Source organism: Mobula birostris, chromosome 18 (assembly GCF_030028105.1).
Source record: "Mobula birostris isolate sMobBir1 chromosome 18, sMobBir1.hap1, whole genome shotgun sequence".
Lineage (NCBI taxonomy): Eukaryota > Metazoa > Chordata > Chondrichthyes > Myliobatiformes > Myliobatidae > Mobula > Mobula birostris.
In genome coordinates, this window is record NC_092387.1 from 43060989 (window position 1) to 43085677 (window position 24689).

Here is a 24689-nt window from a genome sequence, read left to right on the forward strand (position 1 = left end):
GTGCATCCCTCAGCACTATCACTGAATAATTCAGCCCCTCCGTAGCACCAGCAAGAAAAAATCCCTGGCGCCGCCATTGGAGGGCAGATATTTGACCATAGTAGGACATCTTAAGAGTATTTGATTTGGTTAAAAACATAGGTGTGAGGTAATATAGTATAACCTTTGTTTTCTTTAATTCCTGCCGGGATCATGGTGCTTTTGGGAATTACTGTTGGATTGTTGGCTGATACCATTTTGATTTATCTCAATGAAGGCTGTGTTTACACACAGGCACGATTAGTAGGCTGAAAGAAACTCCCTAAAGGTTGAAATTCAGCCACGTTTTGTTTTGCATTTAAACTATATTTTATAACCTACATACTCACTTTCAAAGACTTACAATTCATATTCTTAATTTTTTTTATTCACAACAGTTTGTCTTCCTTTGTACATTGGTTGTTTATTAGTCTTTGACTATTTATATATAATTTCTCATAAATTTTAGTGTATTTCTTTTTTCCCTGTAAATGCCTGCAAGGAAATGAATCTCAAAGTAGTTTCTGGCAACAGAAATGCATTTTGGTAATAAATTTACTTTGAACTTAGCAATGTTTACCATTACAAAATCCAAGTCAATCTGAACTACAAACAGAAATTGCAGGAACCACCTAGCAGGTCAGCAACGTATGTGGAGAGAGACACAGTTATCATTTCAGGCCCAGGAGCCTTCATCAGAATTGAAAAGAAGTGAAAACAACTTAGTCTAAGTAGCAGAGTTGGGTGAAGGCAAAGGATGGAGCAAAGGGAGTATCTCCGATATAGTGAAATTATACAGCCATTAAACTCCTTTGACTTTGTAATACATTACGAGTTTTGCCTAGCTAATGTGCAGCAGATCAGAAAGAAAAAAGTATTATATATTCTATCATTATTCAAGATTTTATTACATTTCTAAACTATTCTGATTGTTTTATTAAAATGAATAGGCATCTGAGGGGTAAACTTTTTTATTTAATTAAAAGTTCTTTCAAGGTCTCACAAAACATGTAAAAATATTTGTTAATCTCACACAGAAATTTCAGAGGAGCTCTCTGAGTGAAATCCATTCTTTTCTATCTGTATTTGTTTTATCCTGAATAAGTATGGTCATTTCAGTAACTTTATTGGACATCTTGTTCCTGGTCAACAATAAACAAATCTATGCTGGATATGCTGGAAATTATTGACAAATGACCAGAATTTACAATTCCAGTGCAGAGAGAGCTGCCTAACCCACAACCCTTAGTGCTTTCATTAAAAACACACAAGCACCATAATCAGACAGTTGGAACATTTCTACGTTAAAAAACAACTGATTTTGTTTCATTCCTATAATGCAAACCAACTGGGTTGGCTCTGTATCATTTGATATGTACCAACCTAAAGCCATGTTTTAACTTTGTTTGTTGCATCATAATGAAATATAAAAAACAATGGCCAATTCTCCGAAACAATGAAATTCCTTTGTCAATCCGGTCCGATGTTATTGGAGACAAACTGCTCATGGATACTTTAAACCACCAACTCAGGCAACCGTCAAGTTTGCAACAATGTGCTTTTATCATCACCCTTGAATTCATAGAGCACTGGAAGTTTTAATGTGATGGAGTTGTGTTTGTTTTTGGTTCAGTCTGTAGAAAGAATTACATCCACAGGGACTGATATTCCTGGCATTTACATTGTATGGAAAACGTTGAACTAGAATTAGACATTTCAGTCTCATCTAACTCATTCACATTGAATAGGAGGCAGAGTCCAAGACCAAAGAAAGATGGGGGTCAGAAGAAAGGTCGGGGTGGGTGAAGCTGGAGCAGTGATGTATTAGAGTGATGGTGGGTGATGGGTGTAGTGAGAGGATTGATGGAGGCAGAGTGGGTCATGGGCTCAATGTATCACATGAAATTCATGGGCAAAAAATGAGTAGGTTCATATTTTAAGACTGTATTTCTTACTCTAGCACATACCAATGGCAAAATGCAAGTGAAAAATACAACTCAGCAACAAGAGAGATTACATTGGGGAGCAGATTCATTGAGGTTTGCAGCTTTCCCCACATCAGTATTATGGCTTTTGCTTTACCAAAGCTCCCAGACTGGAAATGATTAGTTTCCCACTGCATTATTGCAAACCTATATCAGTTCATCCCTTCTGTGAGTGATTACCAACACACCATGTTAAATCAGCAGCTGTGTTCTTGGACCATTTGCTTCACCTCATGGCGACGCAGAATTAACCCCCTCTCCCCTGCCTTGGCAATTTTCTCCATTAAGAATAAGCAAATGGGAAGAGTTTGTATGATCTTTAAAACATGCTATTGAATGATATACTAATGAATTTGTTCAAAACCCAGTAGCAATAATTCTATGCATTACGAGGACCTTGTATTCATCAGATGACCCATGTGTGTTGCAGAGAAATTAGGTTATTCATAACAACATTGTGGAGTACACATATGAGGCATAAGAGATAACCATGAGGGGAGGCTATTCAATCTCTCAGGTTATTCCACCACTCCATAAAATCATTGCTGATCTACTTAAACACTGTTTTCCTGTCCTATTCCCATACCTGTTCATTCTTTTAATAACCAGAAATCTATCAATCTCAGTTTTATATGAATCAAATACTTAACTTAAGCAGTCCTTCTAGGTAGAGAAATCCAAGGATTCACCATCCTTTGAGAGGAAAGTTATCTCCTCATTTCAATCTTAAGTGGCTATCTGTTTTGAAACTGTGACCTATAATTCCCATTGGAGAGTTTCCTGCCCACTGGACTTCAATGTTTAGCCATTCAACTATAAGAAAAGAAACAGAGCTCAGGGTGCATATCGATGACCCTTCATCAGTCTGCAGACAATTAGAGATTCTCTGTGCAACTGCTGGCTGAACATAAGCTGGATCCAGGTTAATGTTTACTCGTCTGGTCCAGTTAAATTCTGCTCAATGACAACTACAGGATATTATCAGTGAAGAACCCAGCAAAGCTGATGTCATTCAAGGTCAAAGGCAAATAGAGATGAACTTTCTTATTGGTGATGGTCATCAAGTGGAACTTAGCCAATGCAAATATTACTTGCTAAATTATCCATGGTTAAATGTGTTCCAGGTTTTAGGGTATCTTGTTATCGGGCAGCTTCTGAAACCATCAATCATCAGTGAGCCCCTTTGATAGAGTGAGGATTATTTGATGAAACACTGACCCCACAGGAGTCACAGCATAGAATATTTACTGCAGCGATGTCTTGACAGTAAAGTGATTAAAGTTCAGTAACCATAACCACGTTTTTTGTGCAAGAAATGACTCTGGGCAGTGGGGAGTTTCCTTAAATAAAAATTAGGAAGTGCTGGATAGGTTAGACTGTGCCTCTGGAAAGAGAAACAGAGCTAACACTGTAGGTCAATGGCCCTTCATCTGAACTATTGTGACAAAGGGTTAGTGACTTAAAATACTGACTCTTGTTTCTCTTTTTAAAGTCTTATTTCAGATTTTCAGTATTTGCTATTTGTGGATTTTCTATGACAGAAGTAGTGTCTACCTGGAATAAGCTGCCAGAGGACATGGTTGAGGTGGGTGCAATTCAAGAAGGTACATGGAGCAGAAAGTTATGAGCCAAACACGAGTAACTGGGACTAGCAGGAAGAATGCTTTATAGTTATCATTTGTATTAACACAAGAGATTCTACAGATGCTGGAAATCCAGAATAACACACACAAAATGCTGGAGGAACTCAGCAGGTCAGGCAGAATCTGAAGAGTCTGGCCAAGACAAACCTCGATTTTTTATTCCTTTCCATAGATGCCAACTGACCTGCTGAGTTCCTCCCACATTTTGTTTTAGTTACTCTGGCCTTTGTATAACTTCTACAATCAGTGAGTACCAGACTGTAGCAACTCTCTGGGCAAAAGTACTTTGTTCTCACAACTCCCTTCTGCTCTGCTAAATGTTAAATTTTGTTCCCCTTGGTTCTTGAAGCAATACCAACAGGAACAGTTTCCCACTATTTACTTGAGCTAGACCTCACAGTAACCTTTATCAAATGTCCTCTCAGCATGTTTTGTTTCAAGGGAAACATCTCCAGTTTTCCCAGTTTAAATCCCTCTTCCCTGAAACCCAAGTAGATCTTTTCTGCATCGACCTTGGGATTGTAAGTCCTTGCAAAAATTGGACAGGATGCTCCTATAGTGGTCCAACCAGAGTTTAGTCCAGGCTCAACATAAGCTCTGTTTGTGTACAAGACAGTTTTTTCCTGAATTCCAGGATTTCAGAGTGCTTTTCCGCTCTTAAGGATAATAATAATGTAGGTCGCATCCAGAATTTTTCCGGGTAGCAGATGACTTCCTCCCATACCGTTCTAACGTAGTTGGAATTCGCATGCGAGGCAAGTTACAGCAGTGGTTTGCCATTGCCTTCTGCCGGGTGAGTTTCCAAAGAGGTCACCAAGAGATCAAAGCGGATGAGCTTAGAGTATGGATCAGTACTTGGAGATATGATGTGGTGGCCATTACAGAGACTTAGATGGCTCAGGGACAGGAACGGTTACTTCAAGTGCCGGGTTTTAGTTGTTTCAGAAAGGACAGGGAGGGAGGCAAAAAAGGTGGGAGCTTGGCACCTTTGGATGTGGGTGGAGGTTAGGAACAGGAAGGGGTCAATAACTTTACAGGGTGTTTTTTATAGACTGCCCAATAGTAACAAGGATATCATGGAGCAGATAGGGAAACAGATCCCGGAAAGGTGTAGTAATAACAGAGTTGTCGTGATGGGAGATTTTAATTTCCCAAATATCGATTAGCATCTCCTGAGAGCAGGGGGTTTAGATGGGGTGGAGTTTGTTAGGTGTGTTCAGGAAGGTTTCTTGACACAATATGTAGATAAGCTAACAAGAGGAGAGGCTGTACTTGATCTGGTATTGGGAAATGAACCTGGTCAGGTGTCAGATCTCTCAGTGGGAAATCATTTTCAAGATAGTGATCATAATTCTATCTCCTTTACAACAGCATTGCAGAGAGATAGGAACAGACAAGTTGGAAAAGCGTTTAATTGGAGTAAGGGGAATTATGAGGCTATCAGGCAGGAAATTGGAAGTTTAAATTGGAAACAGATGTTCTCAGGGAAAAGTACGGAAGAAATGTGACAAATGTTCAGGGGATATTCGTGTGGAGTTCTGCATAGGTACGTTCCAATGAGAGAGGGAAGTTATGGTAGGGTACAGGAACCGTGGTGTACAAAGGCTGTAATAAATCTAGTCAATAAGAAGAGAAAAGCTTACAAAAGGTTCAGAGAGCTAGGTAATGTTAAAGATCTAGAAGATTATAAGGCTAATAGGAAGGAGCTTAAAAAGGAAATTAGCCAGAAGGGGCCATGAGAAGGCCTTGGCAGGCAGGATTAAGGAAACCCCAAGGCATTCTACAAGTATATGAAGAGCAAGAGGATAAGACGTGAAAGAATAGGACCTATCAAGTTTGACAGTGGGTAAGCATATATGGAACCGGAGGAAATAGCAGAATACTTTACTTCAGTATTCACTATGGAAAAGGATCTTGGTGATTGTAGTGATGGCTTGCAGCAGACTGAAAAGCTTGAGCATGTAGATATTAAGAAAAAGGATGTGTTGGAGCTTTTGAAAAGCATCAAGTTGGATAAGTCACTGGGACCGGATGAGATATACCCCAGGCTACCGTAGGAGGTGAGGGAGGAGATTGCTGAGCCTCTGGCGATGATCTTTGCATCATCAATGGGGACGGGAAAGGTTCTGCAGGATTGAAGGGTTGTGGATGTCGTTCCTTTATTCAAGAAAGGGAGTAAAAATAGCCCAGGAAATTATAGGCCAGTGAGTCTTACCTCAGTGGTTGGTAAGCTGATGGAGAAGATCCTGAGAGGCAGGATTTATGAACATTTGGAGAGGTATAATATGATTAGGAATATTCAACATGGCTTTGTCAAGGGCAGGTCGTGCTTCACGCGCCTGGTTGAATTTTTTGAGGATGTGACGAAACACATTGATGAAGAAAGAGCAGTAGATGTAGTGTATATGGATTTCAGCAAGGGATTTGATAAGGTACCCCATGCAAGGCTTATTGAGAAAGTAAGGAGGCATGGGATCCAAGGGGATATTGTTTGTGGATCCAGAACTGGCTTGCCCACAGAAGGCAAAGAGTGGTTATAGACAGGTCATATTCTGCATGGAGGTCGGTGACCAGTGGTGTGCCTCAGGAATCTGTTCTGGGACCCTTACTCTTCATGTTATTTATAAATGACCTGGATGAGGAAGTGGAGGGATGGGTTAATAAGTTTGCTGATGACACAAAGGTTGGAGGTGTTGTGGGTAGTGTGGAGGGCTGTCAGTGGTTACAGCGGGACATCAATAGAATGCAAAACTGGGCTGAGAAGTGGCAGATGGAGTTCAACCCAAATAAGTGTGAAGTGGTTCATTTTGGTAGGTCAAAAATGATGGCAGAATATAACATTAATGGTAAGACTCTTGGCAGTGTGGAAGATCAGAGGGATCTTGGGGTCTGAGTCCATAGGATGCTCAAAGCAGCTGCGCAGCTTGACGCTGTGGTTAAGAAGGCATACGGGGTATTGGCCTTCATCAATCGTGGGATTGAATTTAGGAGCCGAGAGGTAATGTTGCAGCTATATAGGACCTTGGTCAGACCCCACTTAGAGTACTGTGCCCAGTTCTGGTCACCTCACTACAGGAAGGATGCGGAAACCATAGAAAGGGTGCAAAGGAAATTTACAAGGACAATGCCTGGGTTGGGGAGCATGTCTTATGAGAATAGGTTGAGTGATCCCGGCCTTTTCTCCTTGGAGCGACGGAGGATGAGAGGTGACTTGATAGAGGTGTATAAGATGATGAGAGGCATTGATCGTGTGGATAGTCGGAGGCTTTTTCCCAGGGCTGAAATGGTTGCCACAAGAGGACATAAGTTTATGGTTCTGTGGAGCAGGTACTGAGGAGATGTCAGGGGTAAGTTTTTTACGCAAAGAGTGGTGAGTGCGTGGAATGGGCTGCCGGCAACGGTGGTGAAGGCGGATACGACAGGGTCTTTTAAGAGACTTTTGGATAGGTACATGGAGCTTAGGAAAATAGAGGGCTAGAGGTAAGCCTAGTAATTTCTAAGGTAGGGACATGTTCAGCACACTTTTGTTGGCCGAAGGGCTTGTATTGTGCTGTAGGTTCTCTATGTTTCTACGTTTCTTTGTTTCTTAACCCCGTACGGATGGAAAGCGTGCCGGGGGGAGCCGGCTTGGTTTGAACTTTGGAGCCTCCGCCCCGTAGCCCAGCGCTGATGCCACTAAGCCACCAGCTGGCTCTTAAGGAGACACACGCATATAAACATACAAGCTGTGGGAATATTTCAATAATGGGGCAGGTGGAGTTGAGTGAAGTGACAATATCTTGAGCTCCAGCATTTTGCTTGTGGCTCCAGACTCCAGCAGCTGCAGTTTCTTGTGTGTCCATTTTGCTAAGCCAAACTGGCTGTTAAGTGTCACATATACCTGTATGCTTCAAGCCCCAGATCAATGCCATGCGAGATTAAACAGGACAGTGAAACACCTTAGATACTACAGACATATGAGTGAATGAAAAGTGAATACGCTGGCAGTGAATGTTAGCCGTGAATAAATCAGAAAGCACTTTGCCTTGGCTCCCAATGATGTACACATCCATTAGAGAGCTGCACCATTGCATCCAACCCCTTGAGAGGAGAAAAGAGATGAGCACTGTGGAGCTGCAGACACATTCCACTTGGATGTCTGCTCTCCACTATGCCCTTCAGTATCTTTGTCCATACATTCTGTAGCTCATATCATATGACAGCTTCAGTTTTATATTTAAACTTCAAAGGCACTAAATTCTATTAGGATTTTCCACCCACTCTGAGCATGTTTATCTTGTTCACATAATTTAGGGCACTTAAACTCTCAAGTGCAGGCTTATGGAGAGCAAGTCCCACTTAATACTTTGAAATTTGAAGCACTTCACATGATACAACACTTCAGTAAAATGCATTGTAAAATTGCAAATTCCCAAAGGTAAGTATTGCGAAGACTTAATGCTGAAGAATTAACTATTATGTAGTCTGGCTCTTTAAATATTTCACTAGAGACATGGCAACCAATCAGCAGATATCAAAAGACAACAAAGGGTAATATGTTTAATAAGTTCATGACATGTTTTGGGGATTGGTATATTAGCCAAGATTCTGGGATAACCTTTTCCTCAAGATGGTGGTATGGAGGCCTCAACATCTACCTGATTTTGCAGACAGAGCTTTAGTTTAACATCTGAGCAGTGCAGAAGCCTCCATTTGGCACTGATTGTATTGCAATCAATCTGGATTGTATGGTTAATGAAATACACACAAAATGCTGGAGGAACTCAGCAGGCCGGGCAGCATCAAGGAAAAGAGTACAGTCAACGTTTCAGGCCGAGACCCTTCAGCAGACCCGATGAAAGGTCTCGGCCCCAAACATCGGCTGTTTACTCTTTTCCATGGATGCTGCCTGGCCTGCTGAGTTCCTCCAGCATTTTGTTGGGATTCACTGGGCTGAGGATGCGTTTCCAGATCTGACTGTAGAACTCCAGAGCCTCCTGAGTCCATAATCTTTGCACTCGGATATGAATCAAAATATTCCGCCTGTTGAACCTGACAACTGTGTGCTGTTGATTAATCTCTCTCCTCACTTGTGTGTATGTTCTCATTCACTGGATTGGGATTAATCCTGAGACCAGTATTTATTATGATTGTTTCAAACAGGTAGAACTGTTCACTTGCCAAGCCGTGGGCTGGCAAACAGGCTCAGTTTGTATTACGAATCTATTAAGTTCTAAACATGTAAATTACACCTAGGAATTTCAAAGCCCTCCCTCTCCCCACCTAATGCAACATTTAAAACTGCTTAGTCACAGTACTGGAGACATTAATACAGTGGCTCCCTCACTACTCCACTGAACAAAAGTTTATTCCTGACCTCTGACACTGTCTGGGTGGAGTGCGCATGCTTCTCGTGTTTGTGCCATTGCTGGGTTCTTTCCTAAATCATGTGGGCTGTGTTGTGTATTTAATATTTCAGTAGTATTTGAGTAATATTGTATATATTTTGTTTGATTAACCATTCTTGCTCGTTTAAATAATTCACTATCAGTTATGTGCATAAATACATGAATTACATACATCATCACCCTACCAGGTGATGGGTGCGTGTCTCGCTTAAAGTAAACATCAAGTTAGACCCACAGTCGCAGACTTCCATGTCTTCCTTTAAACTAGTTTAATGTCTTGAAGTTGCAAAACAACAGGCTGGTAAACTAATGGGCCATTATGTTATGTTATGTTACATTACACTCCAAGTGAACAGATGAATGGTAGAAACTGGAGGGAGTTAAAATGTATCAAGGGAGAATACGTTGCAATCAGTGTAGGATTAGTGTAAGTATATGCTTGCTGATTAGTATAGCTTTGATTGGCCAAAGGGCCCATTTCTATGCTGTCTAACTCTGTGACTCTATGGTATTTGGCATTGTATCAAATTGAAACGGTAAGAGACCATATCATGAAAGATTCTGCACTGTTGGAGTTGTAACAAAGCAGGGACGGTTTTACATTCATCATTGAAATCAGTGTATTGTAACAAATTAAAATCAATAATCTGAGGGTGGGTGAAACTCTGTCTGCTATAGTTAAATATGTGATGGTGGGGGGGGGGGTTCTCAACTCTCAGCTACCTGAGTAAAATGTCAAGTCAGCTTCTTGCAAGGCCAATCATGGCATGCAGTCACTTAGAAACAGTAAATCAGCAAAGGTGAACAAAATTATTCATGATATTGAATGTTCTGATTATGAATGAAATGCTATTCACTGCTAATGAACAAAAAATGGCATGTTCATTTTCTTCGAGTATCATGGTAATGTTACATATGCTTTATGACATCATTGCATTTTTGCCTTAATGTAATCATATCTTAATCATATCATTATCATACTACCATTATGACATCTTCATTGTTGCACTGAGTCACCATGTTTGCACTGTGACACCATCCCACCTGCCCTATAAATTCATGATGCATTAATGGGCAGGTCAGTGGCACCCTGTCTAGCTCTGAGGCAAAAATGGGAAAGGTGAAGTTAGGCAGAGCAATAGGGATAGGAGCACAGACAGATATTTCTATGGCAGCAATCAAGACTCCAAGCTGATGTGTTGCCTCCCTGGTGCCAGGGTCAAAGATATGTCTCGCAGCAGGTATGGGATATTCTGAGAGAGGAGGGGGAAACAGCTAGAGGTTGTGATCCATATAGGTACCAATGATATTGGCAGGAGCAAGGAAGAGGTCCTACAAAATGATTAAAGAAAGCTAGGAAGAGAGTTAAAAAGCAGAACTTCTAAGGTTATAATCTCAGCATTACTTACCCTTGCCATTTGCCATGAAGTAAGAAATAAATACAATATGTGGCAAGAGAACAGCTGATGTAAGGAGGGATTCAGATTTATGAATAATTGGGCACTCTTCCAGGGCAGGTGGAGCTGTAAAACAAAATTATTTTCATCTGGACTGGAGGAGAACCAATAACCAGACATCCTACCTCTCCAGGAAGTTCCGGGAGTCTCCCACATATTGATAGCGGCTCCCTGATGCCCGGCAATTATATCCCAGAAATTGATTTTTTTTTAGGGGGAAAGGGAGGGCAGGAGCGAGCATCTTGATTGGTCTCTCTTCCTGCTAAGTAGACCTATCAGTTTTCTCTGTGGGCAGGCTTTACAGTCAACCTCAAAAATAATGACAGTGCTGCTCGCTGCACTGTTTGCAACAGTGACTTTTCTATTGCCCATGGTGGTTTAAAATGTAAAAGACATGTTGAGGTGAGTTTAACAGGTGTCATTCATTCATTAGCATAGCTAACATTATTTAAACTAGCTAGCTAGCTGCTAAGGAGCTACTTTATTGATGTCCTACGTGATGAGGCCAAACTCCCTGTAGACTTGCTTAAAGTTGTAATAGAATAAGCATGATAATATAATATAAGTACATATTTTAATATCACATTTTCTGCGTATACCCAACTTGGTTTACAGATTAGACAAAATCACTGAACAAAGTATTACGTACAGCCTTGGAGGTCGATGGTGGGGGGGGGGGGGGGGCACCTCCCTGAAATGAGTTTTTGCAGTGGGGGGGATGTTTGCCACAGAGGTGGTGGGGTTCAGAGCAAGAAAGGTGGCAAATAAGTAAGGCTGAAAGAAAGGACAGGAAGGGGCTGAAATATGTTCATTTCAAAGCCAGGAGTTTTATGGGTGAGAAGGATGAACTTAGAGCCTGGATCAGTACATGGAATTGCAGTGTCATTGCTATTAAAGAGATCTGGTTGTGGGTGACACAGGACTGGCAGATCAATGTTCCTGGGTTTTGTTGTTTCCACAGAGATGGGAGGGGGTGTAAAAGACATAGAGGAATTGTACTACTGATAAGGGAGAATGTCTCATCAGTACACAAGTGAGAACACACCAGACAGCTCATCCACAGAGGCAGTTTGGGTGGAGCTTTAAAAAAGGACGGGCGTAATTACGCAGATGGATTATACTATAGTTCTCCCGAAAGGCACCGAGTGGTGGAGGAACAGATATGTAGACAGATTATGGAAAGGTGCAGAATCAATAAGGTTGTCATAATGAACAACTGTCACTTCCCCACCATTGATTGGAATTTCCCTAACACAAGTAGCTTAGGTGGGGTGCAATTTCTTCAGTGCATCTACGAAGCGTTCTTGAAGAATAATGTAGAAAGTCCAACATGTGCAGAGAATATACTGGAACCAGTTTTGGGAAATGAGCCAGTCAGGTGACAGATCTGACAGTGTCAGCTGGTCACTCATTACTTTTTAAGATAGTTACTGTATGAGTAATGATAAAATTGGATCTTGTGGGATGCTACTGAATTTGGGGGATTTATTCAGTTACACCAGGATAAGGGGAATTGATTGGAAGCAGCTGCAATTGGACAAGTTCATGCCTGACATGCAGGAGATGTTTAAAGACTTGCTGATCAGAGCTCAGGATTGGCATGTTCTGGTACGGAGTAAAGACAAGGGTGATAAAGGAAATATGGATGAGCTGGGGTCCAAAATTTAGTCAGGAGAGGAAAAGGCAGCATACATCAGGTCTTGGAAGGTAGAATAAAATTGAGCCTCTCTGGAATGTAAAGCAGTAGAAATGCTCAAGTAGGCAATTAGGAGGCCAGAACACACTGTGGAGTGTCCTTGGTGAGCACGATCAAGGAGAATCCCAAGGCACTTTATAATTATTTTAAGAAAAAGAGGATAAGTCCACTCAAGGATAAAGGAGGGAATTTGTCCTTGGAGTCAGGGCAAGTGGCTGAGATCTAAGTGAGTGTTTTGTGTCAGCATTTACTGAGAAGGAGGATTCAGAAGACAGTGAAAGCAGAGTGGGGCTTTGCTAATGTGCTGGTACACTTTGAGATTAAGAAAGAAGTAGAGGTCTTCTGAAAAGCAATATAATGGTAAATCAATGGTAAGTCAAAGAAGCAAGTGAAGACATTGTTGAAGCTTTGACAGAGATTTTTTTGCGTCCTCAATAACAATAGATGAGATCCCAGAAGGACTGACAAATAGCAAAATAGGGATAATCCAGGTAACTATAGGCCCGTGAGCCTGACATCAGTGGTAGGGAAGGTATTGAAGAGGATACTGAGGGATAGGATTTATACGGATTTAGAAAGGCATGGCTTGCTTAGGGACAGTTAGCATGACTTTGTGCAGAGCACATTACACCTAACAAACTTGAATGAGTTATTTTGAGGAGGGGAGAAAGGTGGCTAATGAGAATGAGCCGTTTGGTCATTATCTACATGGACTTTATTTAGTAAGCTATTTGATAAGGTCCCTCATGGTAAGATTAATTAAGATAAAGATGAAGTGATCAAAGGTGAATTGGGAGTTTGGATGCTGAACTGGCTTGCTTGCTCATCAAAAGCAAAGGTTAGGGTTTGAAGGTTGTTCTTCTGGGTGGAAGTCTGTGAACAGTGGTGTTCTGCAAGGATCAGTGCTGGAATCTCTGTTGGTTCTGATATACAGTGCATCAAGGAACTGGAAGAAAATGTAGATGGGTGGATTAACATGTTTGCAATCGGCAAACTTGGTGGAGCTGTGCACAGTGTAAAGGGCCATTAAAGAATATAGTAGGGCATAGGTCAGTTACAGATGGAATTTAATCCTGGCAGATCTGAGGAGGCCAACAGAAAGGAGAAAGTGTCTGATGTAATGGCATTGAGGTACAAAGAGATTTTTGGGTACAGATCCATTATTCATTGAAAGCAGCTACACAAGTGAATAGGGTGGCAAAGCTAGTATAGGTATAAGGCATGCTTGCCTTCAATGGTAATAATAGCAGCAAAGATGATACGCAAGACGGGGACATTTAGCATAAATTGGCACCAAGATCTGCACAATATAGTGGGCTGAATGGCCTGTCCTGTGCTGTATTCTTTTACGCTCTGATACTAAGATTATCAACTAATTTTAACAAAGGCAGTGATGGTTTTTATTTCCTGTAAGTCGCTCTGAGAGCAAGATCTGAAGTAACTTTGATGACTGGGGCACGTAATGCACTAGTATTTGGTTTGCTTTGAACTTCTGTGTGTTGAACTATTTTTCTTAAAATCAAAGGCTTGATGATGAATGTCCTGGTCTCCTACCTCTGCAGGGTGGATATCAAGGATACCAGCTGAGTGCTGATTGGCCAGCCTGGTTGAGAACTGTTGCAGCAGAACCATTACTCAGCATCTCTGGGTGGCAGAGAGTGCAGGGAATGCCCTTAACTTCTCCCAGCAAGCTGATTCCTAATACCAGGTCAATGGGCACGGTGAGCGAGGTGAATAAAAACACATGTCTACAGAGGAGCAAAACTGCTGAGGATGGTAGTTGTTGGCTGCTCACTTGTTTGCCGACAATATCTTCCACCACGATCCGCCAAAAGGACAATCACACCCTTTGCATGCCTCACCCTCAGCCCCACAACGTGATTCAATGCTAGGTTTTAAACAGTGGGATACTTGAAAAAGCAGCTGCATTTCATCTGCAGAGCAGCATCTTGCAAAGCACAGAACGGTGGGTTAATCTGTGCCTTTGCTGGTTTCTGGTAACCAGGAGATCAGGCGAACCTGTTGCTCTTGGAGCGGTGCCCAAGCGAGAATGTAACGCCTTTGCATACAGCCAGAGGACTGACATCCTATGCTTAATTCTCAGGACTCTTCCAAAACCTCCCTTAAACAACTTGCACTTGAACCTCCTTGACACAAGAGTATAGATAAATGTAATTGTTAAAGTTTGTAAATTAGTCAGCAGCTACATGAAATAATTTGGTGCTTTAAGCAACCAAGTGATAATAGAGGAGTATTTTTTTTATCCCACTGGGGTATAGATAAAGAAAGCGAGCATGTGGTAAAAATGCTGCTAGTGGGAGCAGCTCAGATAAACAGCATGGAGGTGGCGCTGGAGCTGAGAACAGCTGACACTCCTGCAGCGTTTCTGACCCACTGCTTTAACCAGGCCTGTTTGCTCAGCATGTGCCCAGTTCATCCATCTGTGCCTCTGAAAGTGGAAGAAACATTAAGTTCCATTAACTCTCCTACCACCACATCAGATGCAAGGCACTTGTCTAATCTATGCTGCTCAATGAAACATAGGAAACCTACGGAACAATACAGGCCCTTCAGCCCACAAAGTTGTGCCAAACATGTCCCTACCTTAGAAATTACTAGGGTTACCCATAGCCCTCTATTTTACTAAGCTCCATGTACCTATCCAAAAGTCTCTTAGAAGACCCTATTGTATCTGCCTCCACCACCGTTGCCAGCAGCCCATTCCACGCTCTCACCACTCTTTGAAAAAACTTACCCCTGAAATCTCCTTTGTAACTACTCCAAGCACCTTAAACCTGTGCCCTCTTGTGGCAGCCCTTTCAGCCCTGGCAAAAAGCCTCTGACTATCCACACGATCACTGCTACTCATTATCTTGTACACCTCTATCAGGTCGCCTCTCATCGTCCGTCACTCCAGGGAGAAAAGGCCAAGTTCACTCAACCTGTTTTCAAAAGGCATGCTCCTCAATCCAGGCAACAACCTTGTAAATCTCCTCTGCACCCTTTCTATGGTTTCCACATCCTTCCTGTAGTGAGGTGACCAGAACTGAGCACGGTTCTCCAAGTGGGGTCTGACCAGGGTCCTATATAGCTGCAGCATTACCTCTCGGCTCCTAAATTCAATTCCACAATTGATGAAGGCCAATACACCATATGCCTTCTTCACCACAGAGTCAACCTGCACAGCTGCTTCGAGCGTCCTATGGACTCGGACCCCAAGATCCCTCTGATCCTCCACACTACCAAGAGTCTTACCATTAATGCTATATTCTGCCATCATATTTGACCTACCAAAATGAACCACTTCACACTTATCCGGGTTGAACTCCATCTGCCACTTCTCAGCCCAGTTTTGCATCCTATCATTGTCCCGTTGCAACCTCTGACAGCTCTCTACACTATCCACAACACCCCCAATCTTTGTGTAATCAGCAAACTTATTAACCCATCCCTCCACTTCCTCATCCAGGTCATTTATAAAAATCACAAAGAGTAGGGGTTCCAGAACAGATCCCTGAGGCACACCTCTGGTCACCAAACTCCATGCAGAATATGACCTGTCTACAACCACTCTTTGCCTTCTGTGGGCAAGCCAGTTCTGGATTCACAAAGCAATGTCCCTTTGGATCCCATGCCTCCTTACTTTCTCAATAAGCCTTGCATGGGTTACCTTATCAAATGTCTTGCTGAAATCCATAGGTCAAAGAGATAAAGAGCTGAAGAAGAAGGAACCTAATAAAAGAGGACAGTGCACCATAGGAGAAAAGGCTGGTATCCTTGATATCTACACTGCAGAGGGAGGATTTTGCATGCCACAGTTCCTGAGGTGACATTGGTCTGCATAGAGGGAAAAAGAGTTTAAGAGAGAAGTAGCACATTTTTTTCACCACGGTTCCCAAGGAGACATTGGATTAAGCATAATTAGGCACTTGGCAAGGTCCAATAAAAAGAAGTTAGGTTTAAGCTGAGCGGAGCATGTATGAGTGGGCCAGCATTAGAGTGGAGAAATGGGAGCTGTACAAAAGGGACGGTTTGCACCTGAACTGGAGGAGGACTAGTATCCGAGTGGGGGGGAAGGATTGCTACTGCTGATGGGGGCGGGTTAAACTAGAATTGCAGGGGGATAGGAACCAAAGCACCCGAACTCATAGTGGAGTGGTTGTGGAGAAAGATGTTGCTAAGCCTACATACAAAGTCAGGAATCGTAAAGGTTGAGCATAGTAGGACTAATGGTCTGAATTGTGTGTACTTCAATGCAAGGGGTATTGTAGGAAAGGCAGATGGGCATAGGGCATGGATCAGTATGTGGAGTTACAACAATGTAGCCATTAGTAAGACTTGGTTGCAGGAGGGGCAGGACTGGCAGCTCAGTGTTCTGGTGTTCTGTTGTTTTAGATGTGATGGAATGGGAGGGATTAAAGGGAAAATGGTGGCATTACTAATCAGGAAAAATGTCGCAGCAATGCTCAGTCAGGACAGATTGGAGAGCTCATCTACTCAGGTTTTATGGGTAGAACTGAGGAATAAGAAAGGTATGACCACACTAATGGGATTATATTATGGACCACCCAACAGTCAGTGGGATTTAGAGAAGCAAATTTCCAGGGAGGTTCTGACTGTTCTAAGAAACATAAATTTTTGTTGGTAGGTGACTTTAATTTTCCACATGTTGACAGGGACTCTCATATGGTAAAAGGGCTGGATGGGAAAGAGTTTGTCAAATGTATTCAGGAACGCTTCCTTAATCAAGAAGTCCCAAGTAGAGTATGTGCAATACTAGATCTCATATTAGGGAATGAGACAGGGCAGGTGACTGAAGTTTGTGTAGGTGGAACACTTTGTATCTAGTGATCATAACACCATTAGCTTCAAGGTAATTATGGTAAAGGATAGGTTTGGTCCTCAGGTTGAAATTTTAAATTGGAGAAAGGCCAATTTTGATGGTATCAGAAAGGATCTGGCAAGTGTAGATTGGGACAGGTTGTTTTCTGCCAAAAGTGTACTTTGCAAGTGGGAGGCCTGCAAATGTGAAATTTTGAGAGTACAAAACTTGTATGTGCCTGTCAGAATAAAAGGTAAAGACACCATGTGTAGGGAACCTTGGTTTTCAAGAGATATTGATGCCATGGTTCAGAAAAGAAAAGAGGTGCATAGTAGGAACAAATGAGGTACTTGAGGAGTATAAAAATGCAAGAGAACACTTAAGAAGCATCTCAAGAGGGCGAAAAGAAGGCATGAGGTTGCTCTTGTAGACAAGGTGAAGGAGAAACCTCAGTGCTTCTAGAGATACCTGTATATTAAAAGCAAAATGATAACAAAAGACAAAATTCGTCCTCTGGAAGATGAGAGTGGTAATCTGAAAGAGATGGAGGAGATCTTAAAAGGGTTTTTTGCATCTGTATTTACTTGGGAGATGGACACAGTGTCTATAGGAGTGAGGCAATGCAGCACCAAGGTCATGGAGCACTGTACAGAGCAGAGGTGTTTGCTACCTTGCTGCAAGTTAGGGTGAATAAATCTCCCGGGCCTGACAATGTGTTCCCCCAGACCCTGTGGGGGGAAAGTGCAGAAACTGCAGGGATCCTAGCAGAGAAACTTAAAACCTGGGTGTGGTGCTGGAGGATTGGAGGATAGCTAATGTTGTTTTGCTGTTTAGGAAAGGCTCTGAGAATAACACAGAAAATTATAGGCCAATGAGCCTGTCATCAGTCATCAGTAAGTTATTAGAAGATATTCTGAGGGACCGGATATATATTGTAAGTATTTTGGATAGACAGGAACTGATTATGGATAGTCCATGGTTTTGTGCAAGGTAGGTCACATCTAACCAATTTCAGAGAGTTTTTTGTGGAAGTTACCAGGAAAGTGGATGAAGGCAAGGCAGTATATTTTGTCTACATGGACTTTATCAAGGCATTTGATAAGGCCCTGTGTGGGAAGTTGGTCAAGAAGGTTCAGTCACTTGGCATTCAAGATGAGGTGATTTCAAGATTAGACAGAAGAAAATCCACAGATACTGGAAATCCAAAGCAACACACACAAAATGCTGGCAGAACTCAGCTGGTCAGACAGCATCAATGGAAATGAATAAACAGATGATGTTTCAGGCCAAGACCCTTCATCAGGTCAGGAAAAACTGATTAGACATTAGCTTTGCGGGAGAAGCCAAGAAGTGGTAGTAGATGGTTATCCCTCTGATCGGAGGCCTGTGACTAGTCTTGTGCTGCAGGAATAGGTGCTGTGTCCATTGTTGTTTGTCATCTATATCAGCAATCTGAATGAATTGTAGTAAACTGAATTAGCAAATTTGCAGTTGGCACTAGATTGGGGATATCCTGGATGACAAGGTAGATTATCAAAGCCTGTGGTGGGATCTGGACCAGCTGGGAAAATGGGCTGATAAATAGCAGATGGAATTTAATGCAGACAAGTATGAGGTGCTGAACTTTGGGAGGAGAAATCAGGGTAGGTCTTACACAGTGAGCGGTAGGGCACTGAGGAGTGCAGTAGAACAGAGGGATATGGGAATACAGATTCATAATTCCTCAAAAGTGGCGTCACAGTTAGATAGGATCGGTGGGAGGGTTTTTGGCATTTTGGCCTTCCTAAATCAATGTACCGAGTACAGGAGTTGGGATGTTATGTTGAGATTGTATAGGCCATAGGTGAGGCCTAATTTGGAATATGTATTGAGTCACCTACCTACAGGAAAGATGTAAATAAGATTGAAAGAGTGCAGAGAAAATTTACAAGAATGTTGCCGGGACCTGAGGACCTGAGGACCTGATTTATTGGGAAAGGTTGAATATTTAATGACTTTATTCTCCTGAACATAGAAGGTTGAGGGGAGATTTGATAGAGGTATACAAAATTATGAAGGTGTTGTTAGGGTAAATGCAAGCAGGCATTTTCCACTGAGTTTGTATAAGACTACAACGAGAGGTCACGGTTAAGTGTGAAAGGTGAAACGTTTGAGGGGGATCGCTTCACTCAGAGGGTTATGAGAGTGTGGAATGAGCTGCCAGTGCAAGTGATGGATACAGGTTCAATTTCAACATTTTAGAGAAATTTGGATAGGTACACGGATAAGAGTGGTATAAAGGGCTGTGGTCCAGGTGTAGCTCAATGGGATTAGGTAGATTAATGCTTTGGCATGGACTTGATGTGCAAAAGGCTGTTTCTGTGCTGTAGTGTTCTCTGAAACAGAATCAGGTTTATTATCACCAGCACATGTTGTGAAATTTGTTAACCTAGCAGAAACAGACAGTGCAATGCATGATAATATAGAAAGAAAAAAGTTAAATAATTAAGTAGATCAATTACAGTAAGTATATACACATATATTAACTAGTTTAAAAATAGTGCAAAAACAGAATTAATACATATTAAATAAAAAGTGAGGTTGTGTTCATGGGTTCAATGTCCATTTAGAAATCGTATGGCACAGGGGAAGAAGCTGTTCCTGAATCGCTGAGTGTATGCCTTCAAGCTTCTGTAATTCCTTCTTGATGGTAATAATGAAAAGAGGGCACGTCCTGGGTGATGGGGGTCCTTAATAATGGGCATCGCCTTTCTGACATACTGCTCCTTGAAGCTGTCTTGGATAGTACAAAGGCTAGTACCCGAGATGGAACTGACTAATTTTACAACTTTCTGTAGCTTCTTTCGATTTTGAGCAGTAGTCCCATACCAGACAGTAATGCAGCTTGGCAGGGTGCTCTCCACTGTACATCTATAGAAACTTTCAAGTGTTTTAGGTGACAAACCAGATCACTTCAAACTCCTAATGAAATATAGCTGCTGTCTTACCTTCTTTACAGCATGTTAGATCCTCAGAGATCTTGACACCCAGGAACTTGAATTTGCTCATTCTCTCTACTTCTGATCCCTCTATAAGGATTGGTTTGTGTTTCCTCATCTAACCTTTCCAGAAGTCCACAATCAGCTCTTTGGTCTTACCGACGTTGAGTGCAAGGTTGTTGCTGCGATACCACTCGACTGGCTGGTGTACCAGTTCCTGTTTGCCCTCTCATCTCCATCTGAGATTCTACCTGCAAATTTTTAGATGGTATTTGAGCTATAACTAGCCACACAGCCATGGGTATAGAGAGAGTAGAGCAGTGGGCTAAGGACATACACTTGAGGTGCACCTGTGTTGATCATCACTGAGGAGGAGATATTATCACCAATCCGCACAGATTGTGGTCTTCCAGTTAGGAAGTTGAGGATCCAATTAGAGGAAGGTACAGAGGCCCAGGTTCTGCAGCTTATTAATCAGGACATAGGAATGATGATGTTAAATGCTGAGATTGAGTCAATGAACAGCATCCTGAACTGGGTGTTTGTATTGTCCAGGTGATCTAAGGCCATGAGATAGTGTCTGCCAAAGACCTATTGTGGCGATAGGCGAGTTGTAGTGGGCCCAGATTCTTGCTGAGGCAGGAATTTATTCTAGCCATGACCAACAGCTCAAAGCATTTCATCACCATAGATGTGAGTGTTACGGGCGATAGTCATTAAGGCCGCTCACACTAATTTTCTTAGGCACTGGTATAATTGTTGCCCTTTTAAAGCAGATGGGAACTTCTGACTGTAGCAATGAGAGGTTAGAAATGTCCCTGAATACTGTCACCAAATGGTTGGCACAAGGTTTCAGTGCCTTACCAGGTTCTCCATCATGGACTGCCTCTTGCAAGGGTTCACTCTCTTTATAGACAGCCTAACATCAGCTTCTGAGACAGAGATCATAGGGTCTCCAGGTGCAGCAGGGATCCTCACAGCTGTAGTTACATTCTTCCTTTCAAAGTGGGCATAGAAAGCATTGAGCTCGTCTGGTAGAGAAGCAAAACTGCCATTCATGCTATTGGGTTTTCGCTTTGTAGGAAGTAATGTCCTGCAAACACTGCCAGAGTTTGACGTGCATCCGATGTCGCCTCCAACCTCACTTGGAATCATTTCTTCGCTCTTGAAATAGCCCTGCACAAGTCATACCTGGTTTTCTTATACAGACCTCGGTAACCAGACTTAAATGCCACAGATCTAGCCCTCAGCAGACAATGAACCTCTTGGTTCATCCATGGCCTTTGGTTTGGGAATGTACTGCAAGTTTTCGTAGACATGCACTAATCCTCACAGGTTTTAATGAAGTCAGTAACAACTGCAGCATATTCATCCAGATTTGAAGATGAATCCCTGAATACAATCCAGTCAACTGATTTAAAGCCGTCCTGTAAGCACTCCTGTGTTTCCTTTGTCCATACCTTTTTGGTCCTCAATACTGGTGCTGCAGTCTTCAGTCTCTGCCTATACACAGGAAGAAAAAGTACAGCCAGGTGATCAGACTTTCCGAAGTGCGGGCACGGGATAGCATTCTTGATGGTGGTGTAACAGTGGTCCAGTGTGTTCTATGATTCTATGGTTCTAGGAGGCTCCCTTTCTTTCCAGTCCTGATGAAGGGTCTCTGCCCGAAACATCAACTGTTTATGCTCCTCTATAGATGCTGCCTGACTTGCTGAGTTTCTCCAGCATTTTTGTGCGATGCTGAAGATTTCCGGCACCTGCAGGAACTCTTGTGGTTAAGACCAGCACACAGTGTTGCCCGGCAATGTACATTCCTGTATAATAAGCATATTACAGCATTATTCAAGCCAGCACAGAAGAGTACAGCATATCCTTACGCCGAATATAACAGGGCATAGCTCAGTCTATTGCAGTCTAGTGCAAATTGACATGGCCCAGCACTGAATGGGACAACACCGCATAGCCGAGCACAAGTTGGTCCAGAATAGCACAATAGCAAAAAGATTAGGAGCCCAGGATGCCTACACCTCTTACACAAAATGCATTGATTTGCCTGCCGGAGCTTCCACATCACTATGCAAACTTATCCCCTATTTGACTGAGGTGCCCGCCTGTGTCATCAACACCTTAGGGTCAACAAGCAGCCTGTGTGCATGGCCTCTCAGGAGAACCTTGTCCTCAGTTCCACTATCTGTCTGAACCAAACTCAGGACGCTCTGAAAGCCCAGCTCTCTCCCTTCTAAGTTCAGGATGGGTGAATGTATGGGCAGGCTGCTCAGTCCTTCTCCTGAGACCACCAAGTTACATTCCAGAAATAAAGGAGGTGAGGAGGAATTTCTTTAGCTGGCAAATCTGTGGAATTCATTACCACAGACCATTGTAGAGGCCAAGTCATTGGGAGCTTGATAGGTTCTTGATTAGTAAGGCATCAAAGCTTATGTGGAGAAGTCAGGAGAATAGGGTTGAGAAGGATATTGAATGGTGAAGCAGACCTGATGGGCCAAATGGTCTATTTTGCTCCCTTGCCCTATGGTTTTATGGTTTAAAAGCACAAAAGCCAGAGGACCTGGCAAAAAAAATTACCATGGGCTCCCTGTGCAGCTCTCTTTACTGTGTGCCTTTATAAAGCCATCATAATTTCAATCCACGTATACAATTTGAGCTACAGAACTTCATCACAAGGGTGTCAGCACATGAAATATTGTGGTTAATGCTGGAGAACCATCTAAAACCCAAAGGTTTCTCTTGAATTAGAATGTTATGAATGCTTACTAATACCAGGTATTTAACCTGGATCATTAACTCTGTTTGCCTGCCCACAGCACTGCCAGACCTGCTGAGCTTTTCCTTTCTTTTAACCTCAAATCTCTGTTCTCTTCCTCTGGTGTTTAAGACGTGGCAGATGCCAAAATATGCGGCTTCCCGCAGCCAAGTGATGCTCTCATTCAGGAGTTTTGCATTTTCACTGCTTTTGGCGTCTAGTTCTGTCAAGAAAGCACAGCACAAGTTGAAAGTGCATCAAAACAGGGAGTTGGATCCAAAATAGTTCCCTGCCAATACACTTGCCTTTCACTACCTGAGGTGCAATGTGAGACACCAGACAATATTGTGGAATGCCCTGATTTTGCTGATGCAAATTACTCTGCAGGTGCTCTCTTGCTACTGTCTAGTCTGTATTAAAAACAACTGTTAACCCTCTCTCCTCAAACACCCATCTGACTTCTTTCTCCACAGTTCTTGAACAACTTGCAACTTCTCAAATCCATGTCCACTTTGTCCAGCACTCCTTGTGTGAATCATAGTCATAGAACACTCTGGCACAGAAACAGGTCCTTCGACCCACCTAGTTCAATCCGAACAATTAAACTGCCTAGTTCCATTGACCTGAACCCGGACCATAGCTCTCCATACCCCTCCCATCCATGTACCTATCCAAATTTCTCTTAAATGTTGAAATCCGGAAGAAGGTGGCGCCAGGGAACAAAGCAACCAAAAGCGACATCCTCTGAGTGGTTCACAAAACTATTTCTTTCACTTCCTTTACGTCTTCCTTTTCTTTCAAAAGTGGTTCTGCTGCAGTTGGAGCCTATGATCTACCTTTTGGCGGTGTGTTTTTGGGGCGATTGAGTGATCCGGCGCCTTGCTATCTCCGAAGATATTCCATGGGGTTTTGAAAGAAGTGTGTGTCCTGAAGACCAAGAAAGCTGGAGATGGGATGCAAGTCCATTTCTCGCTGATCTTGCCAATTAAAGTGTCGAGGAAGATTTAAATCATTGATGCGAGAGCGCAATGTTCAGCACCATCTACCAGCCTCTCATTTGGTGCTGCCAGAGGAAGGTACCTACGTGAGGTGGTCTGTCTCTCCCTCCTGCTTGCTGGTCCGGGAGAAAGGTCCCTGCTTTCAAATAGTCTCTCTCTCTCTCCCTTGATGCCATCAGAAGATGGTGCCGGGGTCCTTGGTCCTGGGCAAGGTTTATTCAACGCAGTTGTGGATTGGACACTGTAGTTCACATTAGATGTGTTTCTGGTTTCTGGTCACTCCTTTTCTCATTGCAACTTTGTGTGATTTTGATTGGGGCAGCCTACAGATAATGAATGATGAATCGCTAGATTGAACTGCTCCGAGCTAAAGCTGAATATGCCCGGACTCTTTTGATGACTTTTGTGGGTTGGTGTTCTATATTCTGTGTTTCTCACTTGTTTTTTTTTTTTTGCCCTTGCACAAATTTTTTTGCACATGGGGTGAGGTCTGATGTTTTTCTTTGAATGGGTTCCATGGTTTTCTTTGTTTTGTGTCTGGCTGTAGGGAAGACAAATCTCAGGGTTGTAGACTGCATACATACTTTGATAATAAATGTACTCTGAACTTGAACTTGAAATGAAACCCATATCCATTACTTGTGCTGGCAGTTCGTTCCATACTCTGAACCCTCTGAGTGAAGTTTCCCCTCATCTTCCCCTTCAATATTTCACCTTTCACTCTCAGCTCATGACCTGTAGTTCTAATCTCACCCAACCACAGTTGAAAAAGCCTGTTTGAATTTATGCAATCTATACCCCTCATAATTTTGTATACTCTATCAAATCTTCCCTCATTCTTCTACACTCTGGAGCATGAAGTCCTAATCTATTCAGCCTTTCCCTATAACTCAGATCCTCAAGGCCCAGTAACATAATTGTAAATTTTCTCTGCATTTCAATTT